This window comes from Pinus tabuliformis, chromosome 8 (assembly GCF_031772625.1).
Source record: "Pinus tabuliformis cultivar Carrire ecotype Pingquan chromosome 8, CPIR1, whole genome shotgun sequence".
NCBI lineage: Eukaryota > Viridiplantae > Streptophyta > Pinopsida > Pinales > Pinaceae > Pinus > Pinus tabuliformis.
Genome location: NC_142294.1, coordinates 1,926,177,574 through 1,926,198,862, shown reverse-complemented (window position 1 = coordinate 1,926,198,862; position 21,289 = coordinate 1,926,177,574).

The window sequence follows — 21,289 nt, the reverse complement described above, 5'->3', positions numbered from 1 at the left end:
TATATTTTATATTTTTCAATTTTACTATTGAAAATAATTTGAAATGGGAAAAATAAATTACATCATCCCATTGGATAAAAATCTAGATTATCATCAATTGATCACTATATTTATACACTCTAACAATGGCTCCAATGGGGATGGCATCCTCCTTGTGAGGTGCCAAGAACACCATATATTAGTAGCCTTCTCCATTGGGTAGCCATTTGACCTGTCATGTGTTGAAACTGAATTTACCATTTGCAACTTTATATACATTGTAGAAAACTCATTAGAAACATAGGGCCTTCACTGTGGGCTTCAATTTCTGATGGTAGCCACCCACACTTGCAATATCTAAAGAAATAACATGATATTTACAATGTTGTGTTTTGTAACCAGCTGAACTCAGTTAAAGTAGTGCTAGAGAAACCTTCCATTAAGAAGCCCTCCTGGCAATGTTTTTCCTATCAAATCTTCTAATAGAAATGCATTGGTTCCACGAAAAGCTTTAGACTTGTAAGGGCCTTTCCATAAGCTTTCAAAATTTCCATGTTTTCCATTTTCCTCATTTTTGGCATCCCATTTAAAACAATGTCATTTAGCTAAAAATCATCTTCTTTCACCATCCTATCATGAATCCTTTTGATCTTGTCCTGAATTATCTAAGTGTTGTTGTAGACTTCTTCTCTGGTTTGTTGCAAGTGGATCATTTGGCTTATCCTTATTTCTTACATCATTTGGTTATACTTCTATTTCCCGCATTAGTTTTCATACTAGAATTCCTAGGGAAGTAGGGAAAATGGCATAAATTCCATAAATCAATTGGAAAGGTGACATTCCCATTGACTTCTTAGTACTTTCCCTATAAGCCAATAGAGCATTTCTCAATTTCTTGTGCCAAAATTTTTTGTTCTCCTGCAACAACTTCTTAATTATATTGACTAAGCTATTGTTATAATATTCTGCTAACCCATTTCCCCGGGGATAATCAGTAGTAGAATGTCCCATCACTATATGATATTTATTGCTGAAATAAACCATGTTTTTAGATTTAAAAGAAGCAACATTGTCTGTGATGATTTTGTGAGGAAAACCAAACCTAGAAAGAATACTGCCTTCCATGAATTGGATAATTATTGAGTTTGTGGAATTGCTTCTACCCATTTAGTGAAGTAATTTGTGGCTTTCATAATCCACTTGTATTGGGGTGAAGAACTAGGATGAATCTCCCCAATAAAATCCAAACCCCACTGTTGAAAAGGTACTTATACTAAATAGGATTCAAAGTCAAAGGTAAGATTTTCCTTTTCCCTTCAAAAATCTGACACTGATGACAAGTAGAAACCATTTTATGTACATCAACATATAAAGTAGGCCAATAGAAACCAACTCTCAAGATTTTATTTGTTGTTGTTTTCCAGAATAGGTGTCCTCCGCAGTTGCCTTTATGAAAATATTCCATCATCTTATCCACTTCATCCTCTAACAAACAATTCAATAAAATCCCTCCAGCATCATTCCAATATAAAGCTTGATCTAGAATGCAGGATTTGACAGCCTTTAATTTAAGAAATATTGCTTTAGTCTTGGTCATACTTGGTGGAGCTTGTAAATGTTGTAAAACATAAATAATGTCTCTGAGAAATCTAGGGCAATAGCATTAGGTGATTTCTCTTTTATTAGTGACTTCTTGTGAATGCTTTTTACTTATTTAGATTAGGTTCTTCTTCATGTTAGATTATTAGTGTTCTTATTCATCAAACAATAACTAATGCATGAACATAAATACACAAGAGACAACATGTAGGCTATAAGCTAGGGTCAAAACCTCTCACTATTTGGGAGTAAAACCCACACAAATTCTTCTTATAAAGATTCCATTTGACGAATACGAAGACCAAGATCCTTGACCTAGTATCTTCTCCATGTCCAAGACACACGTCCTCTTCTCTGTCAGTCTTCATCTTTGATTCTCTTCCACTTCGATCTTATTTGCATCTAGATCTTCCACATGTGATAGTATCGAGACCTTCTCACTTACCAGTGATCACTGAATCCTCTTTGTTGTAGGAAAAATATTATATTGAAATCATTACTGTAGTGTTTATCAATCTTTGATCTTCTTATTGTAGCACTGAGACTCTCCATCTGAATTACTATCCATCAGATTGGCCTGAATATTTCCATCCAAACTCCTGTAGCCTTTTACTGAACTTGATACCTGAAGTCTTTGAGATATATACATGAACTACACTCTGTTATTACCCATCTGAAAACCACAGAGATATATCTCATTGTCTTTACTTATCCAAATTCTGAACTGTGATTTGACATTTGAACTTCTTCATAATTGATCACTGAAATAGAGTAATCTAAACTTTCTTTGTTGACAATGTTCACCGAAATCTCAGAGCTATGTGAATTATGAACTACTCTTATCCTAAGTTCCAGCACACCTATTTATAGTGGCTAGTCCCATAAATATGTTGACATATACACATCCGAATAGGTGTGTCTATTTGAAGCGAGCTGACATGATTTTGTCACCTTATCTTAAAGATGACATGAAAAGAGGAATGTGTGCTTGTCGTTGGAGGACTACATAGACTTATATACAATTTTACACATGCTCAAAAGAGCTCTTCATACATGACATTGACTCTTTGACTCAATGATAAATCCTAAGGCTCTCAATGGGAGCCATCTAAAATAAAATCACTTTCTCATGAAACCCATGAAGCAAGGCTTACAAAAATAATTTTATTTTCTTTATCTCATCATTTACAAAGATCATAATTATATGTCATTATGAAAACTGAAACAGTTACACTTTTCAACACTCCCTCTTAACTAGGGAGGTATTCATAATGGTTCTTGGTCATTCTCAATCTGAAGAATTTTTCATAAGAAGAATCAGATTGGTAATGCATCTGTATAGCATCATATCAGCCACGATTGTCACATAGTAAGGCCTTGACTCTCTCCACAAGATCCTAGCACAATTCTAGTGAGACCAATGATTTATAGACACCATAATCATTATCTCTTCTGTGGAATATACCCACCCGAGTTCACAAGGTGCGTTCCAACATGTCTATTCTTATCTTTGATTCCTAGTCCTCAAATAATGTCGGTCCTCATGACTACTCTTCTCTTGTATTCCCTATCTGATCCTCAAAGAGTATTTGATGATAGATGATTATCCAATCCTCCATTCTATCTTCCCAAGTGAAGACCATAATGTTGTGTCGATCTCTCCCTCTCAGTTTGGGAGGATATCAAGTTTCCATCAATTAAGAAAACTTGTTTCCAAGCTCCCTCTTAGACAGGGACCTACAGTAGCTCCTCATGTGGATATCATGGAACAACCAACTGCTTGAAGATCTCCTTCCTTCAATGTCATGAATTTCTTCTTCGTCATGGAGTATTCATCTTTTGGTACTTCTTCATAGGACAGAGACCATCCATCACTTTCACAAGTCAGTCATGTCATTATTCCTTCCATATAAAAGTGATATGTATTTGGTATTACTTCATGTCATGTTTCCTTCTTTAGAAGGTTCTTACATTCATCGATCTTCCCTTGATAGTCCTGCATAAGCCCATCTAGATATTATGTTTAAAATAATTAATGAGAACCTAAATAAAAATTACCTTTATGATGGTCTTTCATCATGACATATTTCACTGTGCATCAGAATCTTGCATGTGGACACATCTCCCAAAGATATCCATTGTCAAGGGTCTCCATATTTTTTATACTTCCATCAGAGTCTTCATATCTTTTCGCGAGATTTCCTAGTCAAATATTCTTGGTCTTTTAGATGTTGATTTCCTTTATCATGGTCGCATATCTCACGATCTCTTCCTTCCTTTCTTCACAAATTCCATTTCGAGGTGCTTCCAATCAGAGTTCCTTAATTTTATTCAACCACCTCATACTTCATATGAGGACATATTATGTTGATTTCATCTAGTGTGACTTATGCCTTCTGCCATCCTTTCAGAGGAAGAGATCATTTTCCCTTAATCATGCTTCTCACGATAGTAGTGATCCATGTTACCTGCAACAATACGACATCAGATGATAATATTAAATACAAGAATACATACCTCATTTACCTTTAGGTTGTCTAGGCTTCTTTCAATAGCTTCCTTGATTGAAAATATCTTCAACCCCTTTATCTGCTTCATCTCTCATGTCATCATACCATCATCCCATGAAATCCACAAGTTGGAGTTCCAGATGAAACACTTGCTTCCTCTCTTCATTGGTGAACCCTTCGATGAGGATTCCATCAAACAATCTTAAGTATATTACATATCCCTATCTCGAAGATGTTTCCTTTTTGACTTGATGTATAATGAGCCTTTCCCTGGATGACTTATTCCTTTCCTTAATTTTGTAATGAGGTTCCCAAGAGCTATATCCTTCATATTTGACTGCCATGGATTTTGTTCCAAACATCCTTCATGTTTCCTCTGGTGATGTCACGAAGTCTTATTTATAATTCTTCCAAGATGCCACAATGCATCTTATTATTTATTATAGCCATATCTTCTAACAAAAGATTTAGGAGCTATGAAAAGACCTTTTGTGAGGGAAACTATCTCAACATAGTATAGATCCATTACTTCTTATTTCCTTGGACTTATTCTCTTCAGCTCAACTTCTTTGGTGACATCTGCTTCTTCTCTTCCTTTCTAAGGAAAAAAAATTCCGAACTTGAATTTCCTTCCTGCAAATGTTTGAGTCCTTTAACCTTCAACACTTTTGTCCTCGACCTATCTTCTTCTGTCATAAAAACCACAAGTTGTTGAATGAGATAACTTTCTTATCCTCATGGAAATTTGTTACCTTTTTCATTAGTTAGTGCATTTAGAAGAAATCATGATTATCTTCTTATCATATTTCCCATCTCTTGCAGTTGATACCTTATGAATATATCCCTTCATTCGTTGATACCTTCAATTTTGTGTAGATCATATATATGTGATGTGACCTTATTTATCACACCTCAGAGAATAGCTCTACCAGCCTATCATATATATCTCTTTGATTACTCCAATACTATTATATAGGGACAAGGGATCTTTGACTGATTACATAAGAATCCCTTGAGCCCTTTGATCCCTTTCCATATATTGAGATGAGACCTTTCCATTGATATATTCAATGACTTTATTTTCTTTGAGGATTATGTCTATCCTCCTTTTCCTTGCAAGGAATTTTGACGACCCAACCAACTTATAGATCTCCTTGCAAACACAAAGTCATTTTTACCAAATTGATTAAAGAATGAAAGATACTTACTTGAAAAGTGAAGATGAAATCTTCAACTTGATCACTTTGATGATAATTGAAGAATGTGTATTAGTTATCCCTTTAGGATGATCTTCTTCCAAATGAAGAAGTGTTCTTCAATGAGAGGATATTGGTCCTTTTATAATGACAACGCCTTTAGATCTAGCTCTCTTGATTATATTCTCTTTCCTCCTTTTGGTTCTTATTACGCATTGAGATAATTTCCTTTATGAGCATGATATGATAGAAATGAACTGTTGACACAGTTGAGATGGTATTACATTATTGTCTTGACACTAAAATGTCCTTCTTGTAGCATTAAAAAGACATTGTAATATGTGTCTTCATGGCAACTCCTTCACATCACCAAATCATGGCTTCTATACATCATCTAGCTGAAATGAAATTATATCATAAATCCTTTCAATGTGGATATCCAAACTTTACCCTAAAAAAACCCTCACTTTCACTTCTGTTTAGTCCAAACTTTATACTGTGATATGACATCTGAAACTATCCATCAACATAGAGATCCAAATTGTTGTGTGAGTGTTCTAGGAGTCTGAATTCATCACTGAACTCTTTAAGATGATGTAATATTCAACTTTAAAGTAATTCAAGCTATCTTTCTTTGTAGATAATTTGACGAGGATCTTTGTGGTCTTTTTATGATGACTATAGGATCCAAAACTTTTATTGTTGTAAACTGCCTCTTTGATCTAGGGTTTGATTCTTCAATGTAGATCATGGTATTTTATTTTGATAACCTTTGAATTACTTTGATGCCTTTCTTGAATCTCGATCCTTGCATGTCTCTTTGATTAGATTCCCTTCCTTTGACTTCAACACCTTAGCTTTGATACCATGTTGAGAAATTTAGGGCATTAGCATTAAGTGATTTCTCTTCCATTAGTGACTACTTGTGAATGCTTTTTACTTCTTTAGATTTGGATCTTATTCATGTTAGATTATTAGTGTTATTCTCCATCAAATAGTAACCAATGCATGAACATAAATATACAAGAGACACAACATGTAGGCTATGAACCAAGGCCAAAACCTCTCACTCTAGAGATGAAAACCCGCACAAATTATTCTTATAAAGATTTCAATTGATGAATACCAAGACCAAGACCCTTGACCTAGTATCTTCTCCATGACCAAGACACAAGTCCTCTTCTTTATCAATCTTCTTCTTCGATTCTCTTCCACTTCGATCTTGTTTGCATCTAGATCTTCCACATGTGATAGTACTAAGACCTTGCCAGATACCAATGATCATCTTTCTGAGATAACACCAAATCCTCTTTGTTGTAGGACAAATATTATAACAAAATCATTATTATGGTATCTATCAATCTGTGATCTTCTTATTGTAGCACCAAGACTCTCCATATGAATTATTGTCCCTGAGATTGGCCCTTAAACCAATCTGAACTTATCTATGCATCTGAATTCCTATAGGCTTTTACTGAAATTGATACCTGAAGTCTCAGAGATATGTACAAGAACTTCACTCTGTTGTTACCCATATGAAAACCGCAGAGACATTCTTCACTGTCTTTACTTATCCAAATTCTGAACTATGATTTGACATCCAAACTTCTTCATAATTGATCACCAAAATAGAGGAATCTGAACTTTCTTTGTTGACATTGTTCATCGAAATCTCAGAGCTATGTGAAATCTTAACTACTCTTATATGAAGTGCCTTCACACCTATTTATAGTGTTTTGTCCCATAAATAAGCAGACCTATACATATCCAAATAGATTTCTATTTGAGGTGAGCCAACGTGAGTTTGTCACCTTATCTTGAAGCCAACATGAAGAGAGGACTATGTGCTTGTCATTAGAGGACTGCACAGATTTATATACAATTTTACACATGCTCAAAATATATCTTCTTGCATGACATTGACTCTTAGACTCAATGATAAATCCTAAGGCTCTCAATGGGATCCATCTAAAATAAAATCACTTTCTCATGAAACCCATGAACCAAGGCTTACCAAGATAATTTTATTTTCTTCATTTCACCATTTACAAAGATCATAGTTATATGTCATTATGAATACCAAACCTAGTTACAATTTTCAATAGGGGAAGTAACAAAACACTTTGATATTTGTTGAATAGATCCCTCTTCACCATCTAGAGGAGAAATAAAATTGATGTCCAATGCATGGAAATTTTACTCAGGCATTAATTTAGCTAACCCTTGACCCTTAATAAGCTTTGTAGGCTTAATATCAATATCATATTCTAAAATAAAAACTATTCACTTACCTCTTCTTCATTTAGGATCATTCTAAGTAAGGATATCCTTTACTATTACATTGGGAACAAATGCAATTGTATGAGAATGCAAAACATACACCCTAAAAGCTTTCAAAACCTTTACCAAGGAAAAAGCTTGATTTTCCATAATATTCTATTTCAAAGAAATATCTCTTAACCCCCTACTAAAAAAGTTTATGGGCTACTCATATCCATCCTTGTTTTTCTGCATTAGTAAGTTGCAATAGTATGCTCTTAAGAAAAAGAAAAAATAATGAAATCCTTAGTGAAATCAGGACTCGGTAAAATGGGAACGTGAGTCAAACTCGGCTTTACCTCACTAAATGACCTTCTTACTTCTGCATTCCATTTTATTTGACTACCTTTTCTCAACATATTGGTCATAGATCTTAATATCTAAGCTAAATTTGGGATAAACCTCCTCAAAAAATTAATTTTACCACTGAAAGACTGTACTTCCTTTTTGTTTCTTGGGCAATAAATTTTCATGATAGCCTCAATTCTACTTGGGTCAAATGGGATACTATCTTTGGAGATTATATGACCTAGCAGTTTACCTTCTTCCAGATCAAACATAGAATTTTTAGGATTCAAGGAAATACTTACTTTTCTACATTTTTCAAAGACAATTTTAAATGAAACAAATGATCTTCGTCAGTTTTATAAAACACAGTGATGTCATCCAGATATATTACAATAAATCTTTCCTTTTCATCTACAAAAGAAATATCCATTGCTTTTTGAAAAATTTCCCCTGCATTCATAATCCCAAAAGGCACCTTCACATACATAAAAGTTCCCCATGGTGTTGTGAAGTTTGCTTTGTCTTGATCATTTGGATGCATTAAAATTTGGTTGTAACCTGAAAAATCATGACAAGCAATGAAATTATGCTAGAACCAACTATCCTCTATAGAATATAATCCATATTCAGTAAAGGGTAATTGTCCTTGAGAGAAACATTATTAAGGTTTCATAAATCCACATGTAACGTTATTTCTCCATTCTTTTCCCTCATTGGTACTAGATTTGATATCCATTTAGAAAATATCAAATGTACAATAATCTTCACATCAAAAAGCATCCTTACTTCTTTTTCAATTAAAGAATTAGAAATCTCCACAATCTTTGGATTGTCTTTAGTTTGTATGTTACAATCCTCCACTTCAGCTCCTATAGGTTGCATTTTGGGCTTTTGAGGCACATCATTAAAATCAAATCATTCTTCAAGTGGTACCAAATCTCTTAGTATTACATTGCCCTTTAACTGCAAGACTTCAATCTTCATTTCATGTTTATCAGAATTCTCACTGGTTTGATCCAAAACAGTTTGTTTTCCATCATCTTTAACAAAACTTTCCATATCAATATGAAAATTTTCGAACTCCCCCTTTAACTGAAAAAAATGTTTAATTATTTGTCATTGTCGAACACTTGCCAGTAGATTATGTTATTAGGTATAGCAGGTCTATTTTTTACCTCAATCTCGTATTTCTTATTTGGGTGGAAAGGAGTTTTACATGTACTTGCTAAGGTAGCCAATGCATCGGCAAACATGTTCTCATTTCTAGGAATCAAAGACAACTGATACTCTTGAAAACATTGTAAAAAATCTAAAACAACATTTATGTATACCCTCAATCTAGGATGCTTCATTGAATACTCATCTTCAATTTGATTTATTATGAATTTTCAATCTCCATGGATTGATATTATTCTGGCTCCCGATTTCTTTAATAACTATAACCCCTAAATAAGAACCTCACATTCAGCTACATTGTTGGTGCATTAGAAAGCAATATTGTAGAGATATGTTTTTGTTATTCATGTTTTTGTCTCTAGGATCCATACCGTAGCTCCTGCTCCTTCCTTGCTGACTGCCCCATCAAAATCCATATGCCAAAGGCCTTCATCATTATCATCTTTTGATTCACTCTTTAACTTCACATCCTTTTTTTTCTTGTTTGACTTTCCATGTTAGACATTTCCTCTTCTAAACATATGTCATTATATAACATAAAAGAATCAGTGTCTGAATGTACAGAATAAAGTGGGTAATTATGGGTTTTGTCTTGACTGCTTACCATATAATTTATTAGAGTCTCCTTGTACAACCTCCTTGGTTGCCCAAAGATAGGAATAGTTGCATATGTCATATCCATCTGCAAGGTGCCCTGCAACTTTGCTCCCCAAGATCTTGAGAAGAGAATTCCATATTTAGGAGGTATATTCGCCACAACAATATCCATGAATACACGTTTTGTTGGTATTTGGGCAAGGTTTACTCATAAATCCTTGATCAAATCTAAGCATCTTACTTTTCTTGAATCAAAAGAGAAAAGGTCTTTATATGGTCTGGTTATATCTAATCCGAGTTTCTCCATAATCACTTTAGGCATGAGATTATGTGAAGCACTTGAATCCAGCATGGCATTGTGCAAAATGAAATCATGAATATTAATACTAACATAAAATGGTGGCACATTACGATCTTGTGGTTTTCCCTCAACTTCTGGCCCAAACAAAAATTTAGGTTGGTCATCACTTATGTTTACAGTATCTGTTCCCTCCTCTATCTTTAGTGCTTTTATAACTTGACTTCTATATACATCCTTTTTCATTAATTCAGTCAGAGGAACATAAATTTTAACCTTTGACAACTCATTTTAGATATTAAGATAAGGTTGAGGCTTTTCTACCTCTTTCACAATAGAATGTGTATCAATTTGGATCTTTTTAAGAGTATTTGTTGCAACTTTCTTACTTCTCAGATTATATTGTTTATGCACTTCCATAATGGCATTTTGATAACCCTTTTTTTAGTCCTTTGATTCTATAGGCATCACATCTTATTGTGCTAATAAAAATAAATCTTTTTCCTCTTTGGTTAAGAAAAAATTATCTATTTCTCCTTCACCAAAGAGATTTATCTGATTCTCTTCTCGCTCATCTCCTATCTCATTTTATTCCTCTACATAATTTTCTTGAAAAGGAGGCCTGATTTGTTGTTGATCTGGTGGTTTCTTGGCTCTCATTGTTTAATTTGGGGCTGTTGTCTTCTAAAATTTGGAGTCCTGATATGAGGAATCCCTTGTGGTTCCCTTGGTAGAGTTATATTTGTTAGAGACATTCTTTCCATCATCCTTTCCATATTTTTCACTAGAGTGTCTAGTTTCACATCTGGTGAAGAAGAATGCTCTTCTTTAATGGTCACTATTTTCTCACCTTTTAACTTTTCTCTCTTAACCAACAAATTTGCCTCTATGCTAACAACATTTCTTTGCATCTCTTCAAGGGTAGGTGGATTTATTTATCTTAGTTGATAATCCATATGAGCGTTAAATCCATCTATAAATTGAAGTAAATCTAGTATTGATGGAGGTTTTATTGCTGCTGGAATGGAATTATAAAGGTTGTTAAACCTATTTGAATAATCCTGAATTGATTCACCTGGAGCTCTCCTTAAACTTTCATATACTGCAATAATCTGAAATGGATTCTTTTTTACTTCTGATCCAGAGAGAAAATTTTGATGAAACTATTGTAGATTTGCAATAATGCCTCTTGGAAATCCTCTGTACCATTTTCTAACTTCCCCTGCTAAACTTTGTGCAAAGAGACTCATTTTGACATCATCATTGTCAATTTCTTCTAAATCTGTGAAATCATTCATTTTGTCTATGTGTTGTTTTGTTGTGATAGGCCTAGTGCCATCAAATTGGGGTATGCGTTGTCCATAATTCTGTGGCATGACATTCAATGGAGCTTGTAAGGCCAAAGTGGCATAATAGGTTGTCGTGATTGGAGTAAGAGTGATAGATGAAATTACAGTTGTACTTGATGAGGGGAGTGGGAGAGGTGATGGGATTGCACCCTTTGAAGTTGGTATATGAAGAGTAGGATTAATTGATATGATTAGGACAGTGGAAAGAGGAGGAAACAATGGGGAGGTAAATTATGGAGTAGAAGAAGTAACAACAATGTGCTAATTTATGAATGGTTTTTCAACAATTTTATTTAATTTAGTTACCAAATCCTCAAGCTTTTCAAATTTTTGTAAGATGTCCTTATCAGATTGTGAAATCACAGGTTTTTGTACTAAGATATATGGCCTCATATACAATTGTTTTAGGGACAAAAATTTCCGATTTGTTTATGTAAAGACTATGCTCAAAGGGTAAATCAAACTCAATATCCTCAACTGTTATAAAACTTTCTAGGAGTGAATTAGATCTTGGCAAATGATTATCACTTTCTTAACTTTCTGTAAAGCTCTTTTTTCTAATCAACCTCTTGGGATTATTTACAACTTTAGGAGGATTAAGATATGGATGGGATCGGGTGTAAATATTTCTAGAAACCATATCTTCAAAGAAATTATTTACAGTTGGTTATATACACAAATTTTAGGTGGAAAATTCAGCCTAGTAGCTTATACTTCACTGTCATCCACAAGAAATATTTTTAAGACTTTGGAGACAATATTTTACCACTGAAATATTTTGTTTTTGAAAAATTCTCCAGTATGGTGGCCAGAATGTTAGCACTTTGTATTTTTCCTAGGCTGAGGCGGAACATTGCAAAGGTAACCACAAACCACTTTTAAAGTTGGGATCTAGCCCTTCCAACTTTAGAGAGGGCTCTCTCTGTATGATTTAATTTTTTCTTTCAAGGTCTTATGCTAGATATTAAAGTTTGAGATAGATTTTTCAAAATTTTGGTTGTAAAATGCAGGAAAATTCCATTGGGCATGGAGTCATTAAAATTCTCAGTAATCAATCACAAATTAACAGAGTAGTTGAAATAGGGTGAGGTCGGAAAACTCCTAGACCTTAAGATATTGGTGTGGTTGAGATGATAAATAAGATGGTCAATTAAATATAAATCATACTCAAATGAATTTTATATTTAATCTCAGAAGGAAAACATTAAGAATGTTTAAACAAGCCAGAGCATAATGCAATAAGCAAATTCAACTCTTAATCTTCTTGCAACAATCAGGAATGGAAATTCATATCAAAACTCAGAAATGAGAACAAATCAACATAAGGATAAACATCACCATTTTTTTGACACAAAAATATTGGAACAAAATTTCCCGTGTATTTTTGAAATTGATTACTTCAAGTAAAAATCCACAGCTTACATCAAGGTAGAGCTTTTTTCTTCATACATAATCCAACCCTTACTAAGTATTTTTACAAAATATTTATAGAGTTCTTATGGAACTAACTTCGAATCTAAAAAAGAAATCAATTACAAAATCATATCTATCAGAAGATCTAGATGTTCCTAAAATAGAACTAGGAAATAGGAATTCTATATGAATTCGACTGTCCTGTTGACACTTTTGAGGAAAATTGTTGCTAAATGTAGCTACATTTCTCATCCTTCTATTTGTCTATTCCTAAAACTGTAGGATTTATGTTTTTCTTTGTTCAACTAGCTCCAACAATTGGTCCCATCACTCTTCACTAGGAATTGAAAATGTTACCATGCTTCAAAATATCTCATCTATTTCTGTGTATGTTTGGAAAGTTGGTTTGTTTAAAAATACATGATGGAGTTAATTTTGAATGAAGAGATCATGTTGTAGTCCTTCCCTGAAACCTTCTCCACTAATTGTTCCTCTTACTTTAGTAAACTTGGATGTATCTGCAACTATATTACATAATTGATCTTGATAATTTTCTAATAGGATCAATTTGCCATTAGAAGCTCTTAAGGTTGGGAGCCCTTTCTCTCGCAATAAAAAAAAAATTCGGTTAAATATTCTAACTTGCAATTCCAATTCTTTGCATTTTATTTTTTAGTTGCACCATGAGATTCCTCTTTGTTAATACTTTTTTACTTCTATCATTATGCATGTTTTGTCTTCAATCTGTAGTTCTTCAAGCTCTTCCTTAGTTTTAGAATTCAACATTTTAATAATTCTATTTGTTTTTGTTCGCCTGTACTTGATATCAATCTTTGTTCATTCAATTGTTGCCTAGATATTTAGCACTAAATCCTCCTTTGAACCTATGATATGAATGGATGACCATAATTTTATGATATTGGAATTTATATTATGCCATATACTCCTTTTGGCCTCTACCAACATCTAAGTTGTTAGAGACTGGTTCTCATACTCTTGAATTTGTTGTGTCAGTTTGAAATTCTTTTGCATGTTTGATAGGTATGCATTATCTTATTTTATCTTGTTTTCCTCCATCGTTGAGAGTGCTACCATTAACTTCTCATTTTCCTTATTTTTTAATGATAATTCTCCCAGATCTTGGACTAGCTTCTTAGAATAATCTGAATTTGATGCTTGTGCTATTTATTGTACTTCCTACTGTGTCGATGTACTTGTTGCTACCAATTATTCCTTTTCCTTCAACAATGCTTCCATGTCATTTTCCATCTTCTGGATTTGAACATTCTAATTAACTATTATTCTGAACAACTTTTCTTTCTTTATTTCCAGACTGGTTACTTCTTTGACCTGAGGGTACCCTATGGTTGGAAGCTTAAGTTGTTTCCTGAGGGCTTGAATACCTGTATTTTTATTTTTAATTATCTCCTGAAATACCTTGACATTACTAGGATCATATCTTAGTTTGATTATTAAATATTCTAAAGATTTAGTTCTAGTGTCTTTGGCCAGAGAAGGCATTAATTTTATCTTCAATTTTGAATGCATATTATTCAAAGAGGCTTGAAACTTTGAGGCAACCATGGTTGAACTTGTTAGTGTTGAATAAATCAACTCACTTTCTTGCTTATGCAAATTATTTTGCTCGATTGCATGAACATTTTTGGTATCAATAGAAAAATTCTGCACTTTTGGGGACTAGAACTATAGGTTCTAGGAAACCTAATTGAAACTGTCCCTTTTCTGTGTCATATGCAGACATCAACCTATGTTGAGTGGTAGCATTATGTTTCCATAATTATGAATATGTTGAAGCCTTCATGCTTCATTCTTCTTCTTAATATCCCTGTACCTAGCAAAAATATTTTGTTGTGTTCCCATCTTAGATGTAGAAGATACTGTTGATTGTGTAATATCTTCAACATTTGAAAAAGGAGTGACGGACAAACCTGTTAGAACAACTGTAGCTTGATATTTTGACTCCTTCTCTTTTGATGATTCTTCTTAAATGTTTATTATCTGAGCATCACTTGTAGTATTAGTCTTTGGATCCTTCTTTCTCCTCTTGAAAACATGAAATTCTGCAGCTTGAGCTTCTAAAACTAGAGGGGACATACTTTCCCTTGGTCTCTTGATTTCTTTGTCCCTTGGAATAGGAGTTTGTAGAGATGATTGACTGAAAACTTGTTCTTCAACCTCCTGCAGTATGTTGTCTATCCACTGCTCCTGATTGGCATGCTTCTCTATCTCTGGTCTAAGTGTAGGTGTATATGGAGTGGCCTTTTTATCAACTCTCAACTTTGAAATTATCCCTAATGGATCATAAGGCCATGTGAAGCTAAGATTAAACTTCATTTGTTTCAGTAGTTCATCCACTTCCTTGTATGCTTCTCTGGTATTCACAATGTATGACCCAATATGCGATTTCAATTTGAATTCTACCTTCTTTTTGCTTGATACAAAATGTAAGTCATCCATATTTAGCTTCTTTCTAATGTATTCGAGGGAAAAAATCCTCACTGGCACAAACACTGGCAACTTGTCGAGAGGAAGTTCACGCTCATAGATATGAATTTTTATGTACTTCTGGTAAAGATATCAATCTCCAACCTTTTCTTGTTCTGCAAGATTCAAAACTTTTTTGGCTTATGTTGATATTCTCTGAATGACAATGTTGTTTAGAAGGCACAAAGACATATGTAAAAACTGATCAACAAAATATCTGTATGAATAATCCTTTGAATTCTTTTTTAGCAAGGAAGTACAGTGAACAACTGATAATGGTATTCCAAGTTCATCCACCTTTTGTAGTTGAAATTTAAAATTGTTTGCTGGATAGAATAACATTAGATAAACAAGGACTGACTGGTGATTGAATGCACCTTCAACATTAAATTGGAGAAACTGCTCATGTATAACATCTAATAAGTACTAACTGTAATTGAAAAGAACTGAAGGCTTCTAACCAACTGAAAATACTGATAAAAACCCTAACACTACCTCATCTATCCACTAGTCTGTGTGATTACCTAATAGGCAAGTAACCATGGAGATGACTTGCCTTGACATCTCTGGAAAAATAGAAGTGAATTAAGGCAGATTATTTCTGGGTAATTCAGAATTCTCAAGCAGGAAACATTTAGAAATATGGGCTCGATGGGGAGAAGTAATCGTTTGGTATATTTCGATGAGTGCATCAATAGAAAATGGTTGCAAAGAGGCCTGGGATTTATCTGAAGGGCTTGACAAATGCTTTCTGGGGTAATTGAAAACAGGACTTGAGCATTTTGGGAAGCTATAACTTTGTGGCTGGGGAGGTGTCTTAGATGGCTCCATGTAACGAATTCTGGTAAAAATGAGTCTGGGGAAAGATAAACTAAGGCAAGAGTGATTCCCAGATACTTGGATCATCACCGTTATCCAACAATTTCTGATTCTCCCAATTTCGAAGCTCATATAAATCAAATCCTTATTGGGTTTTTGCTATCTTGTATTGGGTATCGACCAAAGGGGACCTCTCTAAATCGAGGACAAGAGGTAACATAGGATTCTCGTCAGTCATTTTTCACCTTCCTTGGTGCGAAGTCATTTTTATTTTCAATGGAAAATTTGAAAAATCAGTGTTGCTAGGTTGTAATTTGGTTAGTTGCAGAAGGGGAAAACTTTGCAGAGGGAGTGGGTGAACTTGGAAATCTTCAATCTGAACCTGTGTGGATGAAATAACTAGAAAAAGGGGATAATGCAAGATGATACGAGATTTTTATAATGGGAATTTAGGGTGATTAATGGAATTGTTACAGTTTTGTACCATAGCATTTATGAATTTTCTATGTTGGCAGGAGGAAATTTTAATGGCCAATGACTACATGACTATGTAGATCATCTTCTGGACTCATCGCATTAGGTTACTTGTTGATCGATGTTTCGAACCATCAACGATGGTTCATATTCAGGATGTGAAAGAATTAGTGGAAAACTAGTCTTATTATTCAATCTAATAAATATATGTAAGAGATGCATTGCCGACACATATTAGGGATTATTAATCTATTAATTTGTTATTGAAGTTAAATGATTGATTTTAGCAAAGGTTGGAATCTCTGCATCTCTGTGGGAATGCATTATTAATCTATTAATTTATGATTGGATTTAAATGATTGATTTTAGGAAAGGTTGGAATCTTTACATCTCTCTGGGAATGCATTATTAATCTATTAATTTATGATTGGATTTAAATGATTGATTTTAGGAAAGGTTGGAATCTATGCATTCTTTGGGAATGCATTATTAATCTATTAATTTATGATTGGATTTAAATGATTGGTTTTGGGAAATGTTGGAATCTCTGCATCTCTCTGTGAATGCATTATTAATCTATTAATTTATGATTGGATTTAAATGATTGATATTAGGAAAGGTTTGAATCTCTGCATCTCTCTGGGAATGCATTATTAATCTATGAATTTATGATTGGATTTAAATGATTGATTTTAGGAAAGGTTGGAATCTCTGCATCTCTCAGGGAATGCATTATTAATATATTAATTTATGATTGGATTTAAATGATTGATTTTAGGAAATGTTGGAATCTCTGCATCTCTCTGGGAATGCATTATTAATCTGCTAATTTATTATTGAATTTAAATGATTGATTTTAGGAAAGGTTGGAATCTCTGCATCTCTCTAGGAATGCATTTTTAATCTATTAATTTATTATAGAATTTAAACAATTGATTTTAGCAAAGGTTGGAATCTCTCCATCTCTCTAGGAATGCATTATTAATCTATTAATTTATTATAGAATTTAAACGATTGATTTTAGAAAAGGTTGGAATCTATGCATCTCTCTGGGAATGCATTATTAATCTATTAATTTATTATAGAATTAAACGATTGATTTTAGCAAAGGTTGGAATCTCTCCATCTCTCTAGGAATGCATTATTAATCTATTAATTTATTATAGAATTTAAACGATTGATTTTAGCAAAGGTTGGAATCTCTCCATCTCTCTGGGAATGCATTATTAATCTATTAATTTATTATAAAATTTAAACGATTGATTTTAGCAAAGGTTGGAATCTCTCCATCTCTGTGGGAATGCATTATTAATCTGTTAATTTATTATAGAATTTAAACAACTGATTTTAGCAAAGGTTGGAATCTCTCCATCTCTGTGGGAATGCATTATTAATCTATTAATTTATTATAGAATTTAAACGATTGATTTTAGCAAAGGTTGGAATCTCTCCATCTCTCTAGGTATGCATTGTTAATCTATTAATTTATTATTGAATTTAAACTATTGATTTTAGCAAAGGTTGGAATCTCTCCATCTCTGTCAGAATGCATTATTAATCTATTAATTCATTATTGAATTTAAAGAATTGATTTTACGAAAGGTTGGAATCTTTCCATCTCTGTAGGAATGCATTATTAATCTATTAATTTATTAATGAATTTAAACGATTGATTTTAGCAAAGGTTAGTATTTCTCTAGGAATGCTTTATTAATCTATTAATTTATTATTGAATTTAAATGATGGATTTTAGCAAAGGTTGGCAAAGGTTGGAATCTCTCCATCTCTTTAGGAATGCATTATTAATCTATTAATTTATTATTGAATTTAAATGATTGATTTAAGCGAAGGTTGGAATCTCTCTGTCTCTTTAGGAATGCATTATTAATCTATTAATTTATTATTGAATTTAAATGATTGATTTTAGGAAACGTTGGAATCTCTGCGTCTCTTTGGGAATGTATTATTAATCTATTAATTTATTATTGAATTTAAATGATTGAATTTATCAAAGGTTGGAATCTCTCCATCTCTTTAGGAATGTATTATTAATCTATTAATTTATTATTGAATTTAAATGATTGATATTGGCAAATGTTGGAATCTCTCCATTTCTTTAGGAATGCATTATTAATCTATGAAATTAAATGGCTGATTTTAGCAAAGGTTGGAATCTCTCCCTCTCTTTAGGAATGTATTATTAATCTATTAATTTATTATTGAGTTTAAATGATTGATTTTAGCAAAAGTGGGTATCTTTGCGTCTCTTTAGGAATGCATTATTAATCTATTAATTTATTATTGAATTGAAATGATTGAATTTAGCAAAGGTTGGAATCTCTCCATCTCTTTAGGAATGTATTATTAATCTATTAATTTATTATTGAATTTAAATGATTGATTTTAGCAAATGTTGGAATCTCTCCATTTCTTTAGGAATGTATTATTAATATATTAACTTATTATCGAATTTGAGTGACTAATTTTAGCAAAGGTTGGAATCTCTCCATCTCTTTAGGAATGTATTATTAATCTATTAATTTATTATTGAATTTAAATGATTGATTTTAGCAAAGGTTGGAATCTCTGCATCTCTTTAGGAATGTATTATTGATCTATTAATTTATTATTGAATTTAAATGATTGATTTTAACAAAGGTAGGAACCTCTGCATCTCTTTAGGAATGTATTATTAATCTATTAATTTATTATTGAATTTAAATGATTGATTTTAGCAAAGGTTGGAATCTCTGCATCTCTTTAGGAATGTATTATTAATATGTTAATTTATTATTGAATTTAAATGATTGATTTTAGCAAAGGTTGGAATCTCTGCATCTCTTTCGCATCCTGAAGATGAACGACCATTGATGGTTCAAAACGTCGATCAACAAGTAACCCTAATATCTGTTAGAAATGCATCTCTTACATCTATTTATTAAATTTAATAATAAGACCAGTTCTTTCACATCCTGAAGATGAACCATCATTCATGGTTCGAAACGTTGATCAACAGGTAACCCTAATATCTGTCAGCATTGCATCTCTTACATCTATTTATTAAATTGAATAATAAGACCAGTTGTTTCACATCCTGAAGATGAACCACTGTTGATGGTTCGAAACGTCGATGACCAAGTAACCCTAATATCTATCGGCAATGCATCTCTTACATCTATTTATTAAATTGAATAATAAGACCAGTTCTTTCACATCCTGAAGATGAACCATCGTTGATGGTTCGAAATGTCGATCAATAAGTAACCCTAATATCTGTCGGCAATGCATCTCTTACATATATTTATTGAATTAAATAATAAGACCAATTCTTTCACATCCTGAAGATGAACCAACGTTGATGGTTCGAAACGTCGATGAACAAGTAACTCTAATATCTGTCGGAAATGCATGTCTTACGTCTATTTATTAAATTGAATAATAAGACCAGTTCTTCCACATCCTGAAGATGAGCCACCATTGATGGTTCGGAACATCAATCAACAAGTAACCCTGATATCTGTCGACAATGCATCTCTTACATCTATTTATTAAATTGAATAATAAGACCAGTTCTTTCACATCCTGAAGATGAACCATCAAATGTCGATCAACAAGTAACCTAATATCTGTCAGCAATGCATCTCTTACTTCTATTTATCAAATTGAATAATAAGACCAGTTTTCCACTAATTCTTTCACATCCTAAAGATGAACCACCGTTGATGGTTCGAAACATCGATCAACAAGTAACCTAATGTGATGAGTCTAGAAGATGATCTATACACCTATGAAGATCGAAGAAACCTAAGAGACTACATGACTGTCGGAGGGAGATTTTAAAGCTAACAACTATCATTGTTAGAGTGGGGGGGGGGGGGGGTCCAAACTCTGTCCCCTATCATTGATCCATGCAGGGATGATCTCAACCCTTCCAAAGTGAAATCGCCTTATGGAAAGAGAAAAAACATGAAGTCACCTTTATTCCAAACCTTTAAAACAAAAATTAATTTAATTTTAAAATCGGCGGCATTTGAACTAGCATGCCCATTTGAAGGTTTTATTTTTATTTTTTATATATATAGTTTCTTTATTCCCCTTTATTTTTATTTTTCTTTATCTTTTCTCTTTCAATTTTTTCAATTTTAATACTGAAAATAATTTGAAATGGGAAAAATAAATTACAATATCCCATTCGATAAATATCTAAGTAATCATCAAATGATCATTATATTTATAGGAATCTATCACCTATTGAAGTTACTTGATCCTGTTCCTCCTTTCTTTCTCTTTTCTTTCATTTCTTTTCCTTGTCCTTCCTTTGCTTGTGTTTCCCTTCCTTGCTCCAAAGCTAGAATTCTCCAAGAAAAATCTAGGTGTCCAAGAGTGATAGAGAGATAGAATAATGAGAGAGATTCAAAACTAAAGTGAAAAAAGCCATGAACGGATCCTCAAAATCCTTGCTATTAATGAGGCCTCTATTTTCTTAATTTTCCATTATTTTCATTCATTTTCCTCGTGACATGCAACCTATGACCTTTCACCTTCCTTTTCTCCCACTTTCCTTTATTTTGAAAGATAAATGTGCAAAAATACTTTCTTTTCCTTTTTAATGCCTTAGCATTTTCCTTCCCAATATCCCTTAGCCATAAATACATCTAGTGATTCCCACTAGGATATCTTTTCCCAACATTCAACTCGAAATAAGTGTCCCTTAACTCTAGTCTTATTTTGCCTTTACTAACTTTTATTACATGAACCTTTAACCAG